Source organism: Trachypithecus francoisi, unplaced genomic scaffold (assembly GCF_009764315.1).
Source record: "Trachypithecus francoisi isolate TF-2019V2 unplaced genomic scaffold, Tfra_2.0 Lachesis_group12, whole genome shotgun sequence".
In the NCBI taxonomy this organism is placed as follows: domain Eukaryota; kingdom Metazoa; phylum Chordata; class Mammalia; order Primates; family Cercopithecidae; genus Trachypithecus; species Trachypithecus francoisi.
In genome coordinates, this window is record NW_022681457.1 from 70289226 (window position 1) to 70299723 (window position 10498).

The following is a 10498-nucleotide window of genomic DNA, read 5'->3' on the forward strand; positions in this document are numbered from 1 at the left end:
TTTGATGTTATTTTGCACAGGCTATAGGTTTTTGTTTGATGAGTCTTTCCAAAGAACTATTTTTCTCTGTTAGACAGTGTATCAAGTATAAGGTAAACGTATTTTTTTGCTCTTGTTACTGAGGCTGGAGTGCAATGGCATGATCTCAGCTCACCACAACCTCCACCTCTGAGGTTCAAGCGATTCTCCTGCCTCAGCCTCCCGAGTAGCGGGGATTACAGGCATGTGCCACCACACCTGGCTAATTTTGTATTTTTAGTAGAGAGAGGTTTTCACCAGGTTGGCCAGGCTGGTCTCGAACTCCTGACCTCAGGTGATCCACCCACCTAGGCCTTCCAAAGTGCTGGGATTACAGGCGTGAGCCACCGCACCCAGCCTACACCAGAATTTTGATATGATTCACTGTTACTATACCATAAAATATTAAAAACTTTGTAAACCAATACTTTCCTCATTCACAGTGGCATTATTGACAACTACATCAGTGCTGTTTGACTAAAGAATAAGTTAGTCACTCCTCCTATGGCCTAGTCTTTAGCCTTCCTGAGTCCAAATAAAAAGCAGTTAACAGCTAATCAAGGAAGACTTTGGTCACAAAGTGTAGGGTTTTATTTTTAGGTTTGTCTAGATTTGGATGATAGAAAGTTGTGAACACATCCAGATGGGGAAGAAAGGAGGAATTAGCGGTCATTGTCAAGCAGTCATTGTTTCTTTCTTATTTTTGTTAGAAAACATGGGATAAAACATGGGGACTCAGCCAGGCACAGTGGCTCATGCCTGTAATCCCAGCACTTTGGGAGGCCAAGGTGGGAGGATCACTTGAGTTCACGAGTTCGAGACCAACCTGGGCAACATAGCAAGTCCCTCTCTGTACAAAAAAATACAAATAATTATAGGGACTATGTATAAAACATGGGGAGTGGATAGGAGTTACCTTTAAAAAAATAAAAAGCCCTGTTGTTTTGTCTCCCATCATGAGTGCATAGTTTCCTTAATCAGGCACAGGTTTAATTGATCAGGCATAGGTTTAATTGTAATGCATCCAGTTAAGCAAACAGGCAGAAACATATAAAATGCTGCTGTCTCGCAGGAATCAGAGAGCCCACTGTTAGAAAAGACCCTCCCTTATAAAAACAAAACAAAGAATTATCTAGATCACTTGGGGCCAGGAGTTCAAGACCATCCTGGGCAATATGATGAGACTTCCATCTCTTTTTTTAAAAAAAAGAAGGAGCAATTGTACAGTTGTCCTATATTCTTCCACCTTCCCTTGATTTCATTTCTCTTTGCTTCCTGACTGAGAAGTGCCTGAGATACCTTCATTTCTCTTCAAAGTATTGATCCAAGTTTAGACAAATATCGCCCCTCTTGTTGAGAGAATTCCTTATATGTGAAAATACCAAGACATTCTTGATATTTAGTAGGCACTCAAATATTTGTCTCCTCTTTTTTAGCATAATTAAGCCAGGCTGATGTTTGTATTGGAGTACCATCAGCACAAGTAACCATTTTAATCTTTCCTTAACTACTTGTTCTATACTAGAGTCTAGGGTGGGGGTACGTACAGTGATAAAGATTGAGATAATGGGAAATTTAGTCTGTTTGGGAAGCTGGATTGTAGTGTTGATTTTCTGACTCCTTGTGATAATTAAATTCTGAAGCACAGAATCTGCTTTTGAGAAGAAAGATCTTACTTTTGAAAAAAAAATCCCCAAAATATGTACAGCATAAAAATGTTTCCGATCTTGAAAATCCCAACCAAAGCAACAAAACTGAGCTTCCAAGCCCCTTCTCCTAAAGTAACGGTTTTGCCCTTCTTGGATGTGCCTGAGTTTACTTAGCTTCTTGTTTCCATAAAACAGTCATAGTCTTATTTCCTACCACACAGAAAGCATCTTGAGAATCTGGTCTTGGTCCTAGGCAAATTCTCCAGACCCTTGGGTCTCTGGTTCAAACCTCCCAGACTTCTAAGGTCCTTCTTGGCTCAGGTCCCTCATCTAAGAGACATGTTAATTCAGGCAATTACATTAAAGCAGTACTAATCACCATAATGAATGAGCTAGGCCTAGATTCCTAGTTTTTTCACAAAACTTCACGGGCACCTTTCATTTATGATATGTTTTGTAGTAAATCAGAAATTACTAGATGATCTGGTCAGTCTTATCTCAGAAATCCCTGTGGTGCATCATTAGGCAATCTGAGCTGCTGCTCAGCACAAAACCCTGCGCTGTCTGAGCTTATCTTCCAGCCAGAAGCAAACAATTTACCCTTTGTTATTAGTCTGTCTGGATTTATCTTAGATAAATGAGCCGTTATTATGAATTTTTTAAAGATATAAAGTAGTTCCATTATAATTTTTGTGGACTCAAATATCAAGTCCACATGTAGGCAATCACTGGCAGAGCTTTCCAGTTACTGTCACCACCACACCAAGGCAGTAATTTTGCTCAGCTCTGCCTTTATAGGTCCACAATTTAACCATTCAACAACCACCTGAGATCCTGAATGGCGGGCCCTATGCTAAATGCTAGGACCGCAGTAAGACCTAGTGCCTGACTCCGGTCGCTCAGACTCTAAAGGAGACTATTATTGTGGTAAGTGCTATGACCAGATAAGCACAGAGCACATAAGAGGGGCTCTGTGCATTATGGGAGCACACAGGACGACTTCTGGGAGAAAGTGATAGCCAAGCTTAAACCTGAAGAGAAAGGGGAAGCCAAACACTTAATACAGTGAGCAGTGTACCAGACAGTGGGGACACTGTGCTCAAAGACCTAGAGGCCAGAGGGTGGGGCACTGCAGATTGTTGAGTAGGCTGAGATAAAGCATACAAAAGCATGACAAAAGAGGGGGCTAGGCAGACCAGATAATAAACCTGCACTTTAAACCTGCACTTGATCCTGAACACAGTAGAGAGCCACTGAAAGATTTTAAGCAAGAGGGTTCCATACAGTGTTGGAATGATTCACTCGGATAGCAATGTGGAAGCTAGACCAGAGAGGACAAGTCCAGAGGCCAACAATCATCTTAGCCTCAGAGTACTTTTTTGAACACCCAAGAATACTATTTCATTTTACTTATATTTTTAAACTTTTCTCTATAGCGCTCTCTCTGCTCCCCCACATTGCTGTCTGGATGGTAAACCTAGGACTGGGCTCTGAGTCCTGGTCACAGCCTGGCAACAGAATGTTGCCAAGCAAACTGGGAAGGCTGCCCATGGATCCCTGGTTTCTTATCACCGTCCTCTAATTCTACATTTGCCAACCAGTCTCTAGGAACCCAGCGTGCTCTTATGCCCCTCCCACCAGGTTTCTAGGTGCGAAGCCTGTCATGTTTGCATTTGAATATCATCTGCATGCATGACCGTTTTAATCTCTCTTTCCTTGACTACTTGTTCTACACTGGAGTCTAGGGTAGGGGTGTGTACAGTGGTAAAGACAGGGATAGTGGGAAATTTAGTCTTCTGTTTGGGAAGCTGGATTGTGGTGTGGATTTTCTAACTCCTTGTGGTAATTAAATTCTGGAGCACAGTTCTCAGACCTTTTCTGAAATCTGTTACTGTTGAAGTCAGCATCATATAGTTCACTTTTTTTTTTTTTTGAGATGGAGTCTCACACTATTACCCAGGCTGGAGTACACTGGTGCAGTAACTCACTGCAACCTCCACAGCTCCCAGGTTCAAGCAATTATTGTGCCTCAGCCTCCTGAGTAGCTGGTACTACAGGTGTGCGCCACAATGCTCGGCTAATTTTTGTATTTTTAGTAAAGATGGGGTTTCGCTGTGTTGCCCAGGCTGGTCTCGAACTCCTGTCTTCAGGTGATCCACTTGCCTCAGCCTCCCAAAGTGTTGGGATTGCAGATGTGAGCTACCATGCCCACCCTATTTCACTATTAAGTACTCTCTTCCTGTGATATTAATGACCTTTGTTTCAAACTTTTTTGTGCCATTGAGCTTTCTGGTGATCCAGTGAAGCCTGTGGACCCCCTCTCATAGTAATGTTTTCAAATGCATAAAACTAAATATAAAGGATTGCAAAGGAAACTGATCATGTTAAAGTTAAGATGTTTTCAAAGTTTTATGATCCAGCAACATACATACTTTATTAACACAAAATAAGATTGCATGGTGGTTCTAAAATTACTATAAATTCAAATTCATTTTTTGAAATATCTAACAACTGTAATATATATAAATGTCTCATTTCTACTGGTGACAAAGTCACAGGTACTCTGATCCTACTGTGGACTGTTTCCTATATTCGTAATTGAAGGAAATGTTATATTTCAGTTAGCAGTTGGTGAAAAGGAAGATTTAAAATGTTTCCCATCCAAGTTCACCAGACCCCTGGTTTAGAGGTTAATTTTACTTTTTTCATTTTAAGAGTAAATTATTTTGTTTTCTTGTTCAATTTTAAATTATTTCGGCTTATTTTACTGCCTCTTGTGTGCTTTTTTATGCTTGAATTGTTTTTGCAGTGTTAGAACAGCAATAATTGAAGACTTGGGTGGAAGAAAAATCAGCACCTGATTGAAAATGAAAGGTTTCAACAAAAGCTGTTGCTAATGTTACCTCCAGGTGTATATCATGCCATCATTATTGGAGCTACAAATCTGTTAATTTATTTATGCTTAAGTATGTAAACTTTAATAAAACTTGGATCATCTGCATTAAAAAACAATGCTATCTTGTAAAAGTGTCTAAATAGGTAATTCACAATATGGGGTTTGTTTGTTGATTCCCCGTGACATTTGCAAAGCCCTTTGTAGCACTCTCACCTGTCACCTTAAATGGATTCTTATAACATCCATCTAGTGGATTAAAGACTTAAATATAAAACCCAAAACTACAAAAACCCTGGAAGACAGCTTAAGCAACGCCATTCAGGACATAGGCACAGGCAAAGATTTCATGATGAAAACACCAAAAGCAATTGCAACAAAAGCAAAAATTGATCAATGGGATCTAATTAAACCAGAGATTCTGCACAGCAAAAGAAACTGTCAACAGAGTAAACAGACAACATTCAGAATGGGAGAAAATATTTGCAAACTATGCGTCTGACAAAGGTCTAATATCTAGCATCTAAAGGAACTTAAACAAATTTACAAGAAAAAAACAACCCCATTAAAAAGTGGGCAATGGACTTGAACAGACACTTCTCAAAAGAATATATACATGCCGCCAACAAGCATATGAATAAAAGCTCAACATCGCTGATCATTAGAGAAATGCAAATCAAAACCACAGGCCAGGCACAGTGGCTCACGCCTGTAATCCCAGCACTTCGGGGGAGACCGAGGTGGGCGGATCACAAGGTCGGGAGATCAAGACCATCCTGGCCAACATGGTGATACTCCTGTCTCTACTAAAATACAAAAAAAAAAAAAAAGAAAAAGAAAAAGAAAAATTAGCTGGGTGTGGTGGTGCACACCTGTAGTCCCAGCTACTCAGGATGCTAAGGCAGGGAAATCGCTTGAACCAGGAAGGCAGAGGTTGCAGTGAGCCAAGATCGTGCCACTGCACTCCAACCTGGCGAGAGAGCAAGACTCTGTCTCAAAAACATCTCTCATACACACACACACACACACACACACACACACACACACACACACGGAGCTACCATCTCACACCAGTCAGAATGACTATTATTAAAAGGTCAAAAAAATAACAGATGCTGGTGAGGTTGTGGAGAAAAAGGAACGCTTAAGCACTGTTGGTGGGAGTGTAAATTAGTTCAACCATTGTGGAAGACAGTGTCTTCCTTAAAGACCTAAAATGCTAAAATCAGAGATACCATTCAATCCAGCAATCACATTACTGGGTATATACCCAAAGGAATAGAAATCGGCCGGGCGCGGTGGCTCAAGCCTGTAATCCCAGCACTTTGGGAGGCCGAGACGGGTGGATCGCGAGGTCAGGAGATCGAGACCATCCTGGCTAACACGGCGAAACCCCGTCTCTACTAAAAAATAGAAAAAACTAGCTGGGCGAGGTGGCAGGCGCCTGTAGTCCCAGCTACTCGGGAGGCTGAGGCAGGAGAATGGCGTAAACCCGGGAGGCGGAGCTTGCAGTGAGCTGAGATCCGGCCACTGCACTCCAGCCTGGGCGACTGCGAGACTCCGTCTCAAAAAAAAAAAAAAAAAAAAGAATAGAAATCGTTCTATTATAAAGACACATGCATGCATATGTTCATTGCAGCACTATCCAGAATAGCAAAGACATGGAATCAATCCAAATACCCATCAGCGATAGACTGGATAAAGAAAATGTGGTACATATACACCATGGAATACTATGCAGCCATAAAAAGAACAAGATTATATCCTTTGCAGGGACATGGATGGAGCTGGAGGCCATTATCCTTAGCAAACTAACAGAAACAGAAAACCAAACACGACATGTTCTCACTTATAAGTGGGAGCTGAATGATGAACACGTGGACACATAGAGGGGAACAGCACACACCTGGGCCAATTGTAGGTAGAGGGTGGGAGGAGGGAGAGGATCAGGAAAAATAACCAATGGATACTCGGCTTAATACCTGGCTGATGAAATGATCGGTACAACAAACCCCCATGACACATGTTTACCTGTGTAACAAACGTGCACATCCTGCACATGTATCCTTGCACATCCATCTAGGAAAGCAGGATGAGGTTTAACTTGTATATTATACAGTTGAGTAAACAGAGAGGAGAGGCAGCCAGCCAGTATCCCAGAGTTGTGGGAGGGATAGAGAAGGAATGATCTAGGCTGAAGCAGAGGCTGGGCCTCACCAATAGGCAGGTCTAGAAGCAGATCTCTGAGGTCCCTGGGTCAATCTCTGAAACTGGAAACAGACCAAGGCATTCAGAAACAATATTCCACCCTTAGAGAGTGCAGGACAGTGTCACGTATGTGCACTCACTTCATTCCAGCCACCACTCTTTGAATTAAGGATTCTTATCCCCATTTTTCCTTTTTCTTTTTTCTTTTTCTTTTTCTTTTTTTTTTTTGAGACGTAGTCTCACTCTATCGCCCAGGCTGGAGTGCAGTGGCGCAATCTCGGCTCATTGCAAGCTCCGCCTCCTGGGTTCCCGCCATTCTCCTGCCTCAGACTCCCGAGTAGCTGGGACTACAGGCGCCGCCACCACGCCCGGCTCATTTTTTGTATTTTTAGTAGAGATGGGGTTTCATCATATTAGCCAGAATGGTCTCAATCTCCTGACGTCGTGATCCGCCTGCCTCGGCCTCCCAAAAGTGCTGGGATTACAGGCGTGAGCCAACTGGCCCGGCCTCTTATCCCCATTTTTCAAATGAGGAAACAGACTGAGAGAGTCTGCAGCTCCCCACCTTAAATTAGATAGGTCTCAATTTGGCAGAGTCAGGATGAAAACCCAGGTCTGTCTGACTCAAGCTGAGGTTTGCTGACCTGGTGTCCAGTGACTCTCCCTTAGCCACAGCCAGGCTAAAAGGGAGACACAGAGCATAAAGAATATAGGTATAGGCAAAGGCAAAGAAGGCTCCTGGCGAGAACGATGGATTTAGAAAGGTAGAAGGAGCCAGCAGAAGTCATCCTACGAAGTGACAAGCCACAGACTGGGAGAGAGATTTACAACCCATATAACAAATGGTTCAAACCCATCATAAAGAAATTCATAAATCAATAAGGAAAAGACCAACCACCCATAGAAAAATGGGCAATAGATATGAAAAGGCAATTCATGAGCGAGGAAATCCACTTGTATTTTTTTTTTTTTTTTTTTGAGGCGGAGTCTCGCTCTGTCGCCCGGACTGGAGTGCAGTGGCCGGATCTCAGCTCACTGCAAGCTCCGCCTCCCGGGTTTACGCCATTCTCCTGCCTCAGCCTCCCGAGTAGCTGGGACTACAGGCGCCCGCCACCTCGCCCGGCTAATTTTTTTTGTATTTTTAGTAGAGACGGGGTTTCACCGTGTTAGCCAGGATGGTCTCGATCTCCTGACCTCGTGATCCGCCCGTCTCGGCCTCCCAAAGTGCTGGGATTACAGGCTTGAGCCACCGCGTCCGGCCCACTTGTATATTTTAAAAGGAGCTGCATGACGACACAGGGTAGGGCGGTGCTTTTCCAAAGTAATGTGCTTTTGAATCTCCTGGGCATTTTGTCAATATGCAGATTCTGGTGTGGTAGGTCTGGGGATCCCTGGGAATCTGCATCTCTAACCGGCTCCCAGGTGATGTGGGTGCTGCTGATCCACTGGCCACACTTTCGAGTGGTGAGGATAAGAGTGAATTCGTAGGTAAGGATAAGAGTGAATTCAGCCAGCCAGGTCTGAATTCTGGCTCTGCCACTTTGTGGCTGCAAACCGTGGGCAAGTAACTTCATGTCTCTGTGCCTCAGTTTTCTCATGTGTAAAATGGAAATAATAATAGTCTCCATCTCCTGTGGAGGACAAAATCAGTGAATATACATAAAGCATGTAGTACAGTATGTGACAAAAGTAAAGAACTCCATAAATGTTAGCAATTGGTGGTAGCAGTAGGACTATCCCATTCCACACCTACCAGACTGGCAGGTGTCAGGAAGTCTGGCAATTTCAAGAGCTGGTGAGACTGGGGAGACAAGAGCTCTCACATACTACTGATGGGAATGCAAGGTCACTCCCTTTGCAGAGCAGTTTGCTACACTATGATTCTAGGGGTGTGTGTGTGTGTGTGTGTGTGTGTGCATGTGTGTGTGTTTGTGTGTAAAGAGCAGGAGAGATATGCACACTAACTAGATGTGTCTGTGCGTGTGTGTGTGTGTAAAGAGCAATAGAGATATGTACACTAAGATGATATTTATGTCAATGTTTTTAAAAAGCCATAAAGGCAGCACTACATATTTTTCATGTATATATACCCATATGTTAAAAATATACAAACCAGTTAGCAAAGAATACATGCCATACTCAGGAAACTGATCAACTCTGGAGAGGGAGGAGAAGAAATACAACTGGGGAAAACAACAGAGGCCCTGAACTGTGCTGAAAAAAATCTGGAGCAAAACTGACTACATGTTAACATTCGTTAACTCATTGGATTCGTGATTATTTGTTACATTATTTACATTGTTCTTCCTACCTTTCCATATATATATTTTTTTTCTTTTTCCTTTCTTTTTTTTTTTTTTTTTTGAGACAGAGTCTCCCTCTGTTGCCCAGGCTGGAGTGCAGTGGTGCAATGTCGGCTCACTGAAAGCTCCGCCTCCCGGGTTTACGCCATTCTCCTGCCTCAGCCTCCCGAGTAGCTGGGACTACAGGCGCCTGCCACCATGCTTGCTTAATTTTTTGTATTTTTTTTAGTACAGACAGGGTTTCACCGTGTTAGCTAGGATGGTCTCGATCTCCTGATCTTGTGATCCACCCGCCTTGGCCTCCCAAAGTGCTGGGATTACAGGCGTGAGCCACCACACCCGGCCACCTTTCCATATTTTTCTTAAGGTTTTGAAACATTTTTCTGGGGGCCTGGCAGGGAGAAGGATTTTGGAGCAGGTGAAGAGAGTGGGCTTAGCATGGTGTTGGGTGAGGAGGGAGGACAGAGAGGTCCACCCAGTGGGGTAGGATCTCCTGTCCTCCTCTTTCTTCAGGAATAAGGGGAAAGAAGTCTAGAGTGGGAGATGGGAAAGTTGAAGCTCAGAGAGGTTAAGTGACCCAGCCAAGATCACTCAGCTAGTGGTGAGACCATTTGGACTATCAGCTCCAAAACGTATGCTCTTGCTAGAAGTTTACCCAGCCCTGGCCCAGAGGTCCCAGTCAAGGCCAAGGGCCCAGCAGGATGGAAGTGGAGGTCGTTTACTACAGCCCAAGCCATTAATCTTCATGATATAACTATCCCAACAACTGCCTCCCACTAGGACAAGAACAGGCAGTGAAAGCCCCTGCCATCAGTTCTAACTAACCAGAAAGAGAGCTGAAGGAGGGGACAACGTGGGCCCAGCATCTGAACCGTGCCCTTCAGGAGCAACTGCTGGGACACACGAGGTTGGCAGCCTGGGGCCTCTACCCTAGGCAAGAGAGACAGCGAGGCTAAAAATAATTGAGGCTGGGCAGGGCATGGTGGCTCACACCTGTAATCCCAGAACTTTGGGAGGCCGAGGTGGGCAAATCACGAGGTCAGGAGATCGAGACCATCCTAACACAGTGAAACCCTGTCTTTACTAAAAATACAAAAAATTAGCCAGACATGGTGGCGCGCGCCTGTATTCCCAGCTACTCGGAAGCTGAGGCAGGAGAATGGCATGAACCTGGGAGGCAGAGTTTGCAGTGAGCCAAGATCGCGCCACTGCACTCCAGCCTGGGTGACAGAGTGAGACTCCGTCTCAAAAAAAAAAAAAATTGAGGCTGCACATGCCAACGTTCCTGAGGCCATCTGCTGCTGTGGAAGGAGTGCTCGCTGTGCTAGGGCACTGACCATGGTATGGCCTTGCGCAAGTTCCCTCTTCTTTCCAGACTTTAGATCCCCCTTCTGTAAAATGAGGCCATTGTGCTTTCTGAGCCTGAG